Below are 14257 nucleotides of genomic sequence, written 5' to 3'. Positions count from 1 at the left end.
TGTACACACAATCACATAAAGTCATGGGGAGGCATTGTCTACAAGTTGGTCAGTGTAGCTGAATGAGTAAATAACTTATTCTCCTCTCCCTCATCTGCCACAAATAGGCTCACCCCACCTAGTCCATCTAGGTGGTTTCCAATCCATGCTCTGTCCACCCAGCTGTGGTGCTCACAGTGCTAGGTTACTGTGTTAGTTTCCTACTACCAAACTGGGTAGCTTAAAATAACAAATGTATTCTCTCACTGTTCTGGAGGCTAGAAATCTGAAACCATGGTGTTGGCAGGGCCATGTGCTCTCTGAATGCTCTAGGGAAGAATCCTTCCTTGCCTCTTCTAGCTTCTGGTGGTTCCCAGGATCCTTGGTGTTGTTTGGTTTGCGGAAGCATAACCCCATGTCTTCACATGGTTATCTTCCCTCTACGTCTACATCTCAGTCCACATTTCTCTCTTCTTATAAGGATACCAGTCGTTGGATTAGGGCCCACCCTAACCCAGTATGAGTGCAAATGATCTTAATTGGTTACATCTGCTAAGATCCTCCTTCCAAGTAAGATTACATTCACAGGTTCCTGGTAGATACGAATTTTGGGTGGACACTATTCAACCCAGTACAGTCACCAACCCCTGCAGTTAGGAAGGGAAAGCCAACTCCTCAGGAGCACATCTCTGAAGCCAAGGGGGAAAGAGGTATCTTTCCTTATTCTTCGCTAAGTGCTGCCACTGTGGCTGCGAGGCCAGGGGTCCCAGAGGGGACCTGTGGTTGCTTCACTCCTAGACAGTAAAGTCAGCCACACAGCTAAATATACAGATCAGGGAACCAGAATGCTGGCTCCACAGACGAAATGCCGCCTCTGTCAGCTCCATCAGCTCACTTGATAGCATTGGACTTTGGGCAGATACTTTACCTCGCTAAACCTCAATTTACTCATCTTGTAAAATGCAGCTAATAATAGTTCTATGTCATAGAGATGTTGTTAGTATTGATAAAATATGGTAAAGTGTTTAGCATAATCTCTGACACATAGGAAGTGATCTAAAAAGAATAGCTATCATCATCATTATGAGTTGACCTTCACTACAATCCTAGGAAGTGGTTGAGGCATGTCAGAGTGTGCCCTGATGAAGCAACTGAGACTTAGAGAAGGTAAGCGATTTACCCAGGCTCACATACAATCCATCATTAAAGCCACGGCCTACTGGTCCTGTGCTTTCTTCAACACCATAGCATCTCCTGCTTTTCTGGGGACTAGTCTTCAGGACCCAGCTGAAGGTGGGACATGAGGTGGAGCGGGGGAGGGGTGAATCATATGCCTCACACCCCATTTGTGAGAGTTTGGGGCATCTCCAAACTAGAGCTTTCCTAGGTGATGTGTCTACCTTCCTTTTAGGTCCTGCACTACATAGGGACTGCCTAATTCCTACCTGTGCCCTTCGCTCCTTCCCACAGCCTGGCCCAAGGATGCTTCCTCCTAGCTCTCCTCACCCTCCCTGAAGGCCTCAGTAAGTGTCCATTTTCATAAGCCTTCTTTCTTTTTTTTTCTTTTTCTTTTTCTTTTTTTAAATTTCTTTTCTTTTCTTTTTTTTTTTTTTTTTTTTTTTTTTTTTTTTGAGATGGAGTCTTGCTGTGTCACCCAGGCTGGAGTATAGCGGCATGATCTTGGCTCACCGCAACCTCCGCCTCCTGGGCTCAAGCAATTCTTCTGCCTCAGCCTCCCAAGTAGCTGGGACTACAGGCACATGCCACCATGCCTGGCTAATTTTTGTATTTTTAGTAGAGACAGGGTTTCACCACATTGGCCAGGCTGCTCTCGAACTCCTGATCTTGTGATCCGCCTGCCTTGGCCTCCCAAAGTGTTGGGATTACAGGCATAAGTCACCGTGCCCGGCCTTGTAAACCTTCTTAATCTTAGGGCTGGACCCACATCATAGTCTATGAACTGCTTTTCCCCTCTGCTCTCTTTGTCATGAGAGTCCCTAGAGCTAGCAGGAGCCACTTCTCTAGGAGAAAGTCTTACACCTTAGTCCCACTGACTAGAGTGACAAGTCAGTGTGACAGCTGCCATGTTGGTCACAACGCACAGAAGCACCACTACCTAGGGGATCATTTGCCTTGCTGAGCAGCAGGGTCATTCATTCCAAGAAGGCAATAGCTCATCTTCACTCATCCATGCCACAAGCACTTACTGAGTACCTACAGTATACCAGTCACGACATATAGACGTGAATAAGTCATAGTCCTTGCCTTCATGGAACTTAAAATCTAATAGAGAAAAGCATGAGAAAAAGAGCAGCAACAGGTTATCTCTGCGAGGACACAAGCCTGTAAAGAGCCAATGGAGGCCACTCAGGGGACATGAGTGATTCAGCTGTGAGGGGACAGGCTGAGGAGCTGGGAAAGGTTTCACAAAGAGATAGGCTACGCTGATTCTTGGAAGATCAAAGAGTCCTCCCCAGATAGGCCTGTGTCAGGAGGGCAGGAGATGGCAGGAGACTGTTTTGCCTGGCGTTTAGAACCGTGAGCAGCCTAGTGGCACACCCAGGAAGATGCAGGTTGAAGATGGTGGAGAGTGGAAAGGTAATGTTGGTGAGCTAGGCAGACGTGGAAGTCTACGTGGAAATGGAGCACACTGGATCGGGAGTCTAATAAGAGACCCTCTTCAGTACACTTGGACCTCTAAGTGTAAATTGATAATGTTTGTGTTTTAGGAAAGGCTAAACTGATCATATTTGTAATCTGATCATATTGTGTTTTAGGAAGATCACTTTGCTGAACCAAGTGAATTTGAACTTTTTACAGAGGCTGGCTGGAGGAGGACAAGAATGGTTGTAAGGAAACCAAAGAGGAGGCAAAGCCCGTAGCCCGGGCAAGATAGGAGGTGGACCCGACCCCAGGCAGCCGCAATGTGAAGGTGGAAAAGAGAAACAGATTCAAGAGTTCAAAGAGGTAGAAATGACAAGATTGATTAGATACAGGACATGAGGAAAGGGGATGGCCCCATATGACTCCAGGATAATCTTAGGTGACTAGCTGCCTGGCAGTTTCATTCAGCAGACTAGAATGGGCAGGTTTGGGAAAAAGAAAATGAGTTCCTTGGCTGGGCACGGTGACTTGCACCTGTAATCCCAACACTTTGGGAGGCCAAGGCAGGTGGATCATCTGAGGTCAGGAGTCCAAGACCAGCCTGGCCAACATGGCGAAACCCCTAAAAATACAAAAATTAGCTGGGCATGGTCGTGGGCACCTATAATCCCAGCTACTCGGGAGGCTGAGGCGGGAGAATCACTTGAACTCAGGAGGCAGAGATTGCAGTGAGCCGAGATTGTACCACTGCACTCCAGCCTAGGCAACAAAGACTCCGTCTCCAAAAAATTAAAAAATTAAAAAATGTAAAAAATGAGTTCCTTGTCAGGCATACTGAGTTTGAAGGTACCTGGAGCCACAGAGATGTGGATTTGGAAGTTAGCAGCATATCATAGTTATTCAAACAGCTCAAGGGAGCAAAGAGAATCTGGAAATACAGCAATACCAGGAAAAAGGAAGAGAGAAGGAACAGTGATGGAAGTAGGAAGAGAACCTGGGAAAAATAGAATAATAGAAACCAAGGCAAGAGAAGCTTTCAAGAGGTCCGTAGTTTGTAATGTTGAGAAGAGGTCAAGTAAGATGAGGAACAAGTCTCTTAGGATTTTGGTAACTTCTGATTGGTGACGTTTGCCTGAGCAGGCTCAGTGGAGGATGGGGTGAAGGCCTAACTTCAGGAGGCTACAAATGGGAGTGAAGGCTTAGAAACACTGAGTATCATCTATTATTTCAAATAACTTGGCTATGATGGGAGGGGGAAATTTGGATTTCCTTTGGAATGGTAAACCAGGTTCCTTGAGCAAATCTGCTGATAACAACTCAAAATGCTCAGTAAACTAGCAAGAAAGTGAATACTCAAGTAAAAAACTAAAAATCAAAGAGGAAAGCTGATCACCAAAGCCGGCTTTTCTGTTCAGAGCCTTTGCATACCGGCGAGCTTGAACTTTGATTTTCACAGGCAAGCAGGATATAGGGGATAGGAGACAGAGCTCAAGCTCATCCAAAGTGGGGTATCTAATAACAGATCCTGTGCACAAGCTGTGACCCACAAAGGGTAATACACTTCATCTAAGGAAGTACTAGAAATAATTCACTCCTCAGACTGGGCACGGTGGCTCACACCTGCAATCTCAGCACTGTGGGAGGCCAAGGCAGGTGGATCACCTGAGGTCAGGAGTTCGACACCAGCCTGGCCAACATGACGAAACCCCGTCTCTACTAAAAAGAAAAAATACAAAAATTGACCAGGCGTGGTGGCGTGTGCCTGTAGTCCCAGCTGCTGGGGAAGCTGAGGCAGGAGAATCACTTGAACCTGGGAGGTGGAAGTTTCAGTGAGCCGGAATCACACCATTGCACTCCAGCCTGGGCAACAAGAGCACAACTCTGTCTCAAAAAGAAAAGAAAAAGAAAAAAGAAAAATAAATAATTCACTCTTCCAGGAGACTGCAAGGAAAACTGTCTGACTCAAACCTTGGCTCTTGAGATCGCACCACTGCACTCCAGCCTGGGCGACAGAGTGAGACTCTGTCTCAAAAGAAAACAAAAAACAAAACCTTGGCTCCGAGTGAGAATGGGAGAAAATATCCCCTGAGAATTCATAACGGCAAGCTGGCCTCCATGATGTGATTTTATTCAAAATTCACCCAATCTAGGCGGTCTGAAAAACTACACATTATTTAGATTCAAGTGGTCTGAGGCCCGTTGTACTTCCTGGTAGTACGTGGAAGAAATAAGAGCAAATCATCTGTAGAGGAACCCAAATTCAATTCAGGCTACAGGGAATTCTCACAGACCAAATTTTAAGAAAAATAATCTACATAGACAAAAATCCAAAATAGGCCCAAGAGAAAAATAACAGTCAACTTAAAATTGTATACTCAAAGAAATGGCTTTAAAGATCAAGGGCTAAATAAAAAATATGTGTTATGTATGAATTCATGCATACTTTACTAACAGGTATTCACTAATAGAAGAGAAACAGAGTGTATAACTTATAGGTTAAGAGAATGAAGAAATAGAATTATACAAAATAATCCAAAAGGAACTGATAAAGGAAATAAAAAGGACAATATAGGTTGAGCATTCCTAATCCAAAAATCCACAATCCAAAATGCTCCAAAATCTGAAACCTTCTGAGCACTGACATGATGCTCAAAGGAAATGCTCATTGCAGCATTTCAGATTTTTTATTTTTGGATTATGAATGCTTAACATGTGAGTACCATGCAAATATTTCAAAATCTTAAAAACTCTGAAATCCAAAACACTCTGGTCTCAAGACAAGTGATACTGAATCTATGGTAAAGTGGGATAAATAGAAAGAAGAAAATAAGATGGTAAAAATAAATCCAAATATATCTGTGATTACAATAAATGTAAATGAACTAAATAATCCAATTTAAAAATAAAGATTTCCAGACTGGACAAGAGAAAAAGAAAAGGGGATTTCAGAAGGATACACAAGGTAAAGGGAGTGTTTACTCCCTTTTGTTGCTTTAATAAGAACAGAAAGACTGTAGCTTAGACTGCAGTAAAAGAGCCAAGAAGAGTTCAAAGATACAGGAAGAAGAAGTAGTAAGTAATTGAGCCAGTACCCAGGGTAGATGAGAAGCACAGGATAAAGATCCAGAGGTACAATGATTAGCCTTGGCCTGGAGGAGATTGCTAGAGCTGAAGGAATGAGGTAAACCAAGAGAAAGTTTATAGGCATGAAGGGTCATCCTGATGTTCTCAGTCAGGCCCTCTGTTTTGGTACAGTATGCTCAGGGCGCATGGTGGCATATGATGGTAGATGTGCTTGAGGAAGGTGGTAAGGATTTGTAAAAAGCCACTGTGGAGAATGGGTGTGGTGTCCAGGAACATAGAAAAGCAGAAAGGGATTGTCAGAGTGGTACTGGGGCCCAGGCAGGATTACAGAACATAAAGTTGAGGTCATAACAAGCCTCTACCATTTCTTTGGGAAATGCTTAGCAGTCCAGGCTGGGAGCAGAAGAGGGACCATTTGGAGGTTGAAGGTGTAGGGGTGGGGCCATAGCAGCTGGTGAAGGGACAAATGAGCCAGGGTGGTGAGGGAAGCAGAGGGAGGGCAGGTTAGGCAATGGAAAGAACTTGGATGGGATATGCCTGGTGGCTGAGAATGGGGGCTAATTAGAGGGATTGCTCTGGGCCCGAGAAGCCCAGAGGCCAGAGTCAGTGTTAGGGTCTTGCTGTGGTCAGCAGCCTGTAGTCTGTGCTTAGCAGTCCCATGGGATGATGCGGAGCTGTGATGTACTTGGAGAAAACCCTCTCAGGCTTTTATTGCTCACTTTCTACTCCAGAGGCAACTGCATGATTTTTAGAAGCAAGCCTTCTTTCGTTCTTTTAACCCTCACACTGACCTCATCCTCCCCCTACCCCATCCATCCCCCAGTGCCTCCTTGGAAATAGGCCCTGTGCCCTCAGCCTTGATGATTAATACATCAGTTTCTATCTATCTGGGATGCCCAGTGGCCAAACAGGATTGCTCTCCTGATCATTTTCCTTTTGTTGTAGACCTCACAGCTTTTGCCTATCTGGCCAGTCCCCTCCTGCGATGCTACAGTCCAGAACCTTACACAACACATCTCTGGGACTACTGGTGCTGTAACCTCCCTGCCTCCTGGTCACCCTCCTTCCAGTCTACAAGGCACCCTGCGACATAACTGTATTCTAAGAAAGCCTCCTTCATTTTGTCTGTCATCTGCCTTCTTCAGAATCCACAGGCTCCCTATGGCCATGCCAAAAGCATGGCTTTCTAAACTAAGAGGGGATTTGAGAAATGATTCAGCTGGACTCCCTTGTTTCACAGATGAAGAATCTGACGCTCAGAAAAGATGCGTGATTTGCCCAGGGCGGAGCCAAAACTGTAGTGAGGCCTCTACGTGATGAGAACTTACTATCCATCCTAACTCTCCTGCACATCACAATACATGCAGAGACTGCATATACATGCTTAACTTCTCTGACCTTTGGGTTCCTCATCTGTAACATGGGAATAATAATCTTTAATTTGGGGAAAATGTTGTGAGGATAGAATGAAACTGTTGTTTATCAATTGCTAAAGGCTGTAGAGAACATTGACTCCTGAGAACTTGACGCAGATTATTTACTCAATCTTCACAGCAACCACATGAGAGTAGTAGTATTCACCCCATAGTAGAAACAAGGAACTGAGGCATAGAGGTCACCTGGCTCACCCCTGTCCTGACAGCTCCTCTTTTGCCCTGGCTTCCTCCATCCACCCCTTCACACACACACACTACACAACCAAGTGCCTCATGTAGTTTTCCTCCTATCTGGATCACCAGAGTCTGTCGCTGTCACCTGCTACACCCACTTCTCCTAGGGGAGTTTGCATGGTCTGCCCTCTGGCCATAGGTGATTGCACCAGGGCTGGGCATTGAACCAAGGGAAAGCAAGAAATAAACTGGCTGAGCCATGCAAGTCCTTTCTCATGAGCATTTGAATTAAGGAGTTATGAAAACCGAGTTACTTAGGTGGGGGCGGGCAATGGAGACTAGCTGGAGGCTACCCTGGGCCAGGGTGAGCCAGGAGAGGAGAGTGGAGCAGAGGCCCAGGGAAAGGAGAGACCAGAGACCCCCATTGTTTACCCCAGGTGTGCTGGGAATGTGTCCATGCACACACACCCTCTGGCCTCACCCACTCTAACAGAGTCCCCAACATACAACCAGCCCAGCGTCTTCTCAGATCCCATGAGATCTGACTGTATTTTCCACTGCTGAGTTCTCTGAAATTCCCATCTATCTTCCCAGGAAATTCTCTTTTCGCTTCCACTGGTTTGAGCATGTTTGTCCTCATAGCCTGTGAGCCCTGGCTACAACATCAGCTCAAGTAATTCGACCAGCTCAGGGCCTGACTCCTCTGGGAAGCCTTCTGCCTACCTCTCTGTGTTCGTCTCATCTTCCCCAGAGAGATCCCAAACCCTACCACAGTGGCGGTCACTTCCCTTTCCTTCTCAACATCCAGTACGTACTTGTGGATTGGCCACATCTTCTAACTTTGCAGTGCCTGTTTCCAATTTTGCCCTTTGAAATTGTACTGTCCTTATGGTTACCACTTAATGTTCTAGCAAATCCATGTATCCATCCATCATCTATTTATTCTTGGAACACGTATTTAGTGTCTGTGTCAGGCAGTGGGCTAGGCCCTGGGAATGATGAGGATAAAGTTCTTAGTTCTTGGCCCATAGGAGTTCACAGTTCAGGAGGGAAATCCAGCTTCCCCTTGCCAAACTGGTCACACCAACATAGCCTTTGCTTTCATGATCCCAGCTACACATAAACACACACTCCAGACATGACTATTAGCCCTGTCACGTTGTCACACACACCCAAAAACAGGCTCTATCTTGTTTTCTTCTCCCCATTCCCCTTCTTCACACTGAGTGCCACCCCTGTTTCCTGCCTGGTCTCTCACTGCTCTCAGCTCTGGAAGATGCCCTGAAGTCCTCGCTCCACCCTCTACTCTCCCTCCTTTTTGATCCTCATTCTGTGGTATGGGAATTGACACTATAGTCTAAATGTGTGTGTGCGTGTGCATGCATGTGTGTGTGTGTGCTTGTGCGGGCCTTTATGCTATTTTAAGACCCCAGCACTTTGCAAAAACCTGATGGAGAATCCTGCCAAAGCCCAAGGGTGGGGGAGGGGAGGCTGGGCAATCTGAGCCTGGGGCAGACTGGGCGTCTGGGGAGCCAGGTTAGCAGCTGCCAGCTGCAAAGCCTGGGCTCAAACCGCCGCCGTCGACTGCTGGTTTCCTGGCCTGCGCCAGCCCAGCCTGACCCGGTCTGTCCACCTCCTCTTTGCCATGCCCAAGTCCTCATTCCTCTCCATGGTTTGCTTAGGAGTTTGCACACCAGGCATCATGTAAAATTGTTGTGTTTCTGGAAACACATACACACACAGAGAAGCCTTGAAATTCTTCTTGGAACAGCTCCAGGGATTTATTTATGAAATTCCCAGGGGGTGAGAGAGACAGAAGTCTGGACTTTGCAGACTGAGTGGTGTGCCGTCATCTTATCAACATAACCACCAGCTCTAGTGTGCACTTACTAAATGCCCACTGCGTGCCCGGGCCAGGTGGAGGGGGCTTGTGGGGAGCACAGGTGCTCAGTACTGCAGGCAGCAGGGATGTCTCCTCTCCCCAGAGTGAAAAAACCAGACACGGTATTGACATATTTTGGGCATGGTCCCCAACTCTGACCTCCCTGCTCTCTCTCCCAGCAGCCCCATCTCCTCACTTCCTTGCTCTCCTTCTCTCTGAGTCTGCAGCCTCTCTCTCTCTTACCCACCCCACGTTGGAGTCCATGCTGTCCTGTGGATGGATGTGTGGGTCTTCCAAAGAAGGGTTTCAAGGGTAACATCTACACCAGGGAGAAACTGTAGTGTGCTCAGTATGCTACTCCAATTCTTTGCAGTCTGGCATGGAGAAGAAATGGGGTTTATGTGCAGGCGTGGCAGGGTCTGCAGAGGCTGGAGAAAGCTGGGGTGTCCAAGCCTCTTAAGATAATTTCCATTTCCTCCCCCAAGGACTTTAGGTGGATGCTTCACTGGAAACTAGATGGTCCCCAGTCTGGTCAGACTGATGATGTTGGGGATAGAACCTTTGCTCTGCTTCCAGGAATCAAATGTGTAGAGCTTTCTGCAGCAAGACAGGTCAACAGCTTATCTAACCCACCATCTCCAGGAGAACCTGGCAGAACCTGAGGCTTCTGTTGCCTCTCTTTAATTCAGTAGGGGTGGGAAGGGGTGGGTCTGAATGTGTCTTTAGTTTCCCATGTACATCCTGCCTTTGAGGGGAAGCCATATGATCAATATCTGTGGAATGACTGATCTTATGCAAATGTGATTTTAGAGGTAAGCTCCCAGTGGAAAATATGGACTAGTCTATCAGAGATAAGATAGAAAGACATAGACAGAGGGCCACTGCACTTACCACAGGAAATGGGGAACTTTTAAAAATCAAAGGTGGCTGGGCGCAGTGGCTCACATCTGTAATCCTAACACTTTGGGAGGCCGAGGTGGGCAGATCACTTGAGGTCAGGGGTTTGAGACCAGCCTGGCCAACATGGTGAAACCCCATCTGTACTAAAAATACAAAAATTAGCCGGGCATGGTGGTGGGCACCTGTAATCCCAGCTACTTGGGAGGCTGAGGCAGGAGAATCACTTGAACCTCAGGAGGCAGAGGTGGCAGTGAGCCGAGATCGCTCCACTGCACTCCAGCCTAGGCGACAGAGCAAGACTCCGTCTCAAAAAAAAAAAAAAAAAAAAAAAATCAAAGGCCACCGTCTAGAAAATAATCAAGTCAGGAGAAAGGTAATGCAATACATTAAGTAAAAAATTAACACTGGAGCCTGAGCAACATAGTGAGACCCTGACCCTACCAAAAAGCATTGAAAACTTAGCCGGGCATGGTGCTGTGTGCCTGTAGTCCCAGCTACTCAGGAGGCTGAGGCAGGAGGATCACTTGAGCCAAGGAATTTGAGGCTGCAGTGAGCTGTGATCACGTCACTGCACTCCAGCCTGGGTGACAGAGCGGGATTCTCTCAAAAAAAAAAACACTGGAAGAACAATAGGAAGAGTCCTCCAGGCTCTGAAGTTTAGGCTCCCACTTGGTTTAGAAATAAAAAACCCAAAACATCCCAGGGGTCTCACAGACTTCAGGAATTCTCTCACTTCCTTGGGAAGCCCCAGCCTGGTTACACAGAATGAGTTGGGGTGGGGAGATACGCCTTCCATGCCTTCTAGCAGCCTCTCCCAGGTGAGGCAATCAGGTGTGGGCAGGCTCACCAGCCTGGGAAGCCTGTTGTGAGTAGGCGGGCCCATTCCTGGCTGAGAGGAGGGCAGCGTCTGCCTGCCAGGGCCTGTGTTCACGCCCATGCGTGCGTGCATGTGTGTGTGCATGTGTGAGTGTGTATGTGTTGGGAGAGGGTTGGCACGGCACTGAGGACACAGAAATGTACCCCACTCATATCTCTAAAGCTAGCCTACGCTACGTGACCCTTTTCCCAGGCTTATGGGAGGATAGGAAGGCTCAGATCTATTTCCTGGCATCTTAGTAGCAACCATGGGCTTTGGGTTCAGACACATCTGAGTTCAAATCCCAGCTCTATTACTTGCTAGCTGTGTGATTTGGGACACATTGCTTAACCTCTCTGACAGATGGGTTCCTCATGGGAATAATAATCTTTAATCTTGGAAAAATGTTGTGAGGATAGAATGAAACTGTCATTTATCAATTGCTGGAGGCTGCAGAGATGAGAGTTGATTTCCAAGGGGTCCATATGCAGGCACTGATGTCAGACTGCCAGGTTTGAACCTCACCATACCTCTGTCACCTCACCTGTAAAACAGGGATAACACCTATGGTGCCTACTTCATTGTCATGAGGATCAAATAAGTCAATACATACACAGCACATTTAATAGTATCTGGCTATTGTAAGTGCTCAAAAAGTGTCAGGTCCTAGCACAGAGCTGGTGCTCACTCCTCTCTCTGGTTCGTGTCCCAGGACCTAGCCCCACTGCAGAGCCCGTGTCCCAGCCTGCCCAGCCTGTGGCTTCTGGCCAGTTTTTTCTTACAGTAAAATCTGGTTTTTCCTCAAGCTGGTCCTTCCCAGGCATGCTGTTGTCATGGGAACCTACAGAGGCCGCCTGGGTTTAGGGGAGAAAGGGGTTGTGGATTAAAGCCAAAGAATCCTGCCACTGCTGTTGCAGCCACTGCAATAGTGGGATAGCCACCATGCTAGCCTTCCAGAATAGAGCCAGATGGTGGGGGGCCAGAAGGGGATTTTATCTGGAGGCTCACTCCTGCCTTGGCCTCATCTGCTGTTGAGTGGGTCCCTAATCACTTAGCACCGGCTGAGTGGGTAAGACCCTATGATTCAACACTCTCCGCCACCATTCCTCTAGCTCCTTTGCAAAAATGGAGCCGGTACTGAGCACTATTGTTTCCTTATAGGGCTAAACAGAATCATGGCTTAGAATAGAGCTTTAGAATTGATTTACTGCTCCTCTTCACCTTCAAGACAAATGTGTATCTCCAGAGCAGAGACAATTCGCTTCATTAACAGATGGGGACACTGAGGTCTCAGGTACCCAAGTAACCACCTGAGTCATTTAGCTGGTGAAATGTGGAACCAAGACCTGGAACCCAAGTGTTTGGATCTTTATCATTACCCCCAAATGCCTGGGATCTCCACCTCAAAAAAAAAAAAAAAAAAAATGACCTATCCACAGAGATGTACATTGCAGCATGATTTATAATAGAAAAAACCAGAAATCACATCTATACAGGGGATGGCTTAATAAATTAGATAATACACTATTAAATATTATACAGTCATTAAAATGATTGCAAAGTCTGTGTAGAGATATTAAAATGTTTATACATTAAGTAAAAAATACTAGACACAAAATGGAATGTGCACCATGATTATAAGTATGCAAAGTATGTATGCAATAAAAATATCTGCTTCAATTTGATGGGGTGAGATTATGTGTAATTTTTTCCTCTTTTCAAAGTTACCAAAATATAATAAAGTAAAACAAAACAAAACAAAAATCTCATGGGATGATATGGGATGATAAGCACTGGCCCCTGCCCCTGTTTCTGAAACTATTGTAAAGAAATGGGTGCAGAGAGTTCCAACATCCCTCCCTCAGTCCTTGCCTCATTCATGCATTGAGTACATATTAAGACTAATATTTTTATTGAAATCTACTATATGTGTACGTATCTCATTTCTAATTTTCACAATAATTGTTTCACAAAATAGGTAAATTAGGACGTTGTTGGTTTCATGTAATAAAAATCCATGCTAGCTATTTTAAGGGTTTTTTTTTTTTTTTTTTTTTTTTTTTTGATACAGGGTCTTACTCTGTTACCCATGCTGGATGCAGAGTGCAGTGGTGCGATCTTGGCTTGCTGCAACCTCTGCCTCCTGGGCTCCCACTTCAGTTCCAGAGTATCTGGAACTATAGCCACGCTCCACCACACCCTCCTAATTATTTTTTTTTTATTTTAGTATTATTATTATTTGAGATGGAGTCTCACTCTGTCGCCCAGGCTGGAGTGCAGTGGCACCATCTGGGCTCACTGCAACCTCTGTCTCCTGGGTTCAAGAGATTCTCCTGTCTCAGCCTCCTGAGTAGCTGGGATTACAGGCGCCCACCACCACACCTGGCTAATTTTTGTATTTTTAGTAGAGATGGGGTTTCACCATGTTGGTCAGGCTGGTCTCGAACTCCTGACCTCGTGATCCACCCGCCTGAACCTCCCAAAGTGCTGGGATTATAGGCATCAGCCACTGCGCCTGGCTACTTTTTTGTATTTTTTGTAGAGACAGGGTTTCCCATGTTGCCCAGGCTGGTCTTGAACTGCTGGGCTCAAGTGATTAGCCAGCCTCTGAACTCCCAAAGTGCTGGGATTACAGGAGTGAGCCACCACACCTGGCCTTAAGGAGATTTTTTTTTTTTGGTTTAAGGGTGCGAATTTCTTACAGGCTCAGGGCAGCTGGCCTCAATCGGTCAATGAAACCAGGACATTAAATGTACAAGACCCTTTCTCTGTTTCCACCCTCTCTTCCTCTCTGGGCCTTTGCTTCCTTTGTGCATTGGCTTCCATAGACTCTTATGCAGACCAGCTTTTTCTGCTTCCCAGCCACACGGGAACATATGGCTACTGATATAGAGCCATTGGGTCTACAGACAGTCTAGCCGTATGAGAAAAGAGTCCAGTGTGACTCTCTCTGGGTTCCAATTCCTAATTGGGAATGTAGCAGCTAATGGTGCCAACCTCTGGCCCAATCATCTGTGGGGAGTGGGCTGCGTCCTTTTGGACTAACATGGCAGCCAGGAACCACCATGGTCTCTGTGTGCATAGGGAAGAAGGGTCAGTTCCCAGAAAAAGCAGGTGAGAGTGGGTGGGTGGAGATGGGTCAGATAATTGAAAAGAGAAATCAACATATGGAGACGTGGTGAATATTATGAAGCCTCTGTCTGCAGATGAGGACTCTGAGGCTCCGAGAGGTTGGTTGACATCCTTAAGTTTTTACAGCTTGAAAAGAACAGAGCTAGAATTCAAACCCATGCCTGCCTCTCTCCACAGTCCACTCCATCACACCACCCACACGTGCTGATA

This window comes from Macaca thibetana, chromosome 11, assembly GCF_024542745.1.
Source record: "Macaca thibetana thibetana isolate TM-01 chromosome 11, ASM2454274v1, whole genome shotgun sequence".
NCBI classification, from domain to species: domain Eukaryota; kingdom Metazoa; phylum Chordata; class Mammalia; order Primates; family Cercopithecidae; genus Macaca; species Macaca thibetana.
Note: the sequence above shows the minus strand (reverse complement) of the source record.